Source organism: Cucurbita pepo, chromosome 1, assembly GCF_057944985.1.
Source record: "Cucurbita pepo subsp. pepo isolate OVF chromosome 1, ASM5794498v1, whole genome shotgun sequence".
In the NCBI taxonomy this organism is placed as follows: Eukaryota; Viridiplantae; Streptophyta; class Magnoliopsida; order Cucurbitales; family Cucurbitaceae; genus Cucurbita; species Cucurbita pepo.
In genome coordinates, this window is record NC_141798.1 from 8,671,643 (window position 1) to 8,674,204 (window position 2,562).

The window sequence follows — 2,562 nt, forward strand, 5'->3', positions numbered from 1 at the left end:
GACAAGGAAGAAAGTACCGAAAGCACTGACTAATGGGATATATATATATAATGATTTCCATTTAGTAAATATAGCATTAATATATTTAATCTACAAGATATATTATACTAAATATATATCTACCAAATCTTTACTAAATATCTATTATATATACCATATTTGTAGGAAATACGTCTCCTATATATTTTTACCAAATCTTTTGTTATAGATAAACATCATGCTCCATATCCCAACAATTTGAGTACTTTAATTCCATTGGATAACCCTAAACTCGAAACTTAAAATCAGCTAAAAGTAAAGGACAGGAATAAGTCTAAGGGGTGATTTCTTGGGCGCTGCAAGACCATCGGCCTCTTCCATATCAACATCTTCTTCTTTCATTCCATCCGGCAATTTCCAATCAAAACACAGCAGCAGGTTAGCCAATGCCAACTCCACGGTAAGGGTTGCCATATTCATCCCAGGGCAAATTCTTCGCCCGCTTCCAAAAGGTATTAACTCGAAGTTCTGTCCTTTATAATCGATATTGCTTCCTATAAACCTCTCGGGAAAGAACTCTTCTGGTTTAGTCCAAGATTGTGGGTCTCGTCCAATGACCCACATTATTAATGTGAAGATGAGTCTTGGGGTCGATATCGTAACCATTGAGCTTAAAAGAGGAGATGGTTTCCCTTGGAAGTAGAAGTGGGACCGGTGGATGCAATCTCAAAGCCTCTTTCACTACCATTTTTAGATACTCGAGTTTTTCCAAGTCCATCTCTTTCACTGAATCTTCCTTTATGCAACTTCTAATCTCGTCTTGGAGCTTCTTCATCACCCTTGGATTTCTAACTAGCTCTGTCATGATCCAAACAATGGTGGTCGCCCCTGTTTCTACTCCGGCTAGAAAAATATCCTAGAAGCACACATAGTCAAAGAAGAAAGACAATAAAACATGGTTATATCAAACGGATAATAAGAAATTATGGGCTTTAACAGTTTGCTATTTTTCAAAAGAGTTTAGGTTACCATGATAAGTGCTTTAACGCAATCTTGGGTAACTTGTAGTACATCAGATTCAGAGCTTTCCCTTTCCATTCTCAACAAAACATCAACAATGTTTTCTTCCTTCTTAGAACTCTTCTTGAAGTTGATACGATCCTCGACTACATGTTGAAAAAAGGCATCCATCTCACCAAAGCTCTTCTCCAGCCTCCCATGAACACCAGTCAACCGATCAATAATCCAACCGAAAGTAGGAATGAAATCGGTCATGGAGAAGCTTCCAATTGCTGCAACTGCTCTCCGGATAACATGTTGAAAGTGTTCATCATCTAATTTTCCCCCGCTGAAGATGCTCCCAAAAGCAACTCTTGTTGTTATATTTGCAGTGAGAGAATATGATTTCTCACTCAGATTGATTGAAGCTGAAGAAGAAGAGGATTGAGAGATGGATTTTACAAGGCGCCCCACTTCCTCTTCTCTAATTTCCCAAAAAGATTGAACCCGTCGAGCAGTGAAGAGCTCGTGCATACAAATCTTCCGAAGTTCCCTCCAACGTTCACCGTACGGGGAGAGATTTAGGTCCAAGAAGTTGTATGAAAATCTTCCACTACCCGTTAAGCGAGGGCGGCTGCAAGAAGCAAGATCATGGAACTTAAACAACTCTCTTGCAGCGGCGGCAGAGGAGATCACGATGGTTGGGACAGAGCCCAGTTGGAGGAGCATGACGGGGCCATATTTTTTTGAAAGCTTAGAGAGAGAGCGATGAGGGAGGGAGCCAAGGAGGTGCAAATGACCCAACAAAGGAAGCTTTGGAGGGGTTGGAGGAAGAAGCTTGTTGTTGGGTTTTGAGTGTTTTCTTATGGTTTTAAGAAGCAATAGAGAAGAACAGAGGAAAAGCAGAGGAACCCAGATGATAAGATTATTAGACATCATTGTATCAACGTTAAGCATTTCCAATCTCTACTATGAGATATAAAGAGTAGAATGTGGAATGAGTAATATTTGTGTGTAGGGTGATTGAGCTATTTTGGGTGACAGAGACTCCAATAATTTTTGTTTTACAATAACATATGGATTTGTATTGAGAGGGATGGCTTCAAAATTGTATACACATTTTATGGAAGCATTTCTGTTGCCCTTTTTAGAATTGGTCCATTGTAATGCAAATATTCTGTCCACTATATTCCTACAGATTCCAAGAGTTTCGACAGCCACTATCTTTTTGAGTAGAAGAAACTAGAAGTTTGAATTATATTGGAAGGATTGGAATATCTGTATGTTATATATCAATTTGGTAATAGCTCTTAGACATCAACATGACTAATAATAACCTTTTATAAATGATAAAAAAAAAAAAAAAAAAGTGGCTTAAGATTTTTTTTATTCTTCATAAAAATTTAATGAAATTGACAAGTATTGATTGTAACTATGTTTTAGTGCTTCCAATTATCTGTTTTAGTTTTTTTTTTTTTTTTTTTTTTTTTTTGTTAATGTCTTATGTTTAAGACTTGTGATGTTAAACTTTTTAGATTTTAGGTTTAGAACCAACTTAGAATAATATTATCAAGGAACTAAAAC

At 37.0% G+C, this 2,562-nt stretch overlaps 1 pseudogene across 1 annotated transcript; it reads right to left on the reverse strand.

Moving 5' to 3' along the window:
* Positions 1-204: 204 nt before the first annotated feature.
* On the reverse strand, positions 205-1,958 carry LOC111802438 (cytochrome P450 71B26-like; annotated as a pseudogene). Its single transcript, XR_015419983.1, has 2 exons — positions 1,009-1,958; positions 205-895 (listed from the first exon to the last, which is right to left on the reverse strand). The product of XR_015419983.1 is annotated as a cytochrome P450 71B26-like (transcript).
* Positions 1,959-2,562: the final 604 nt, after the last annotated feature.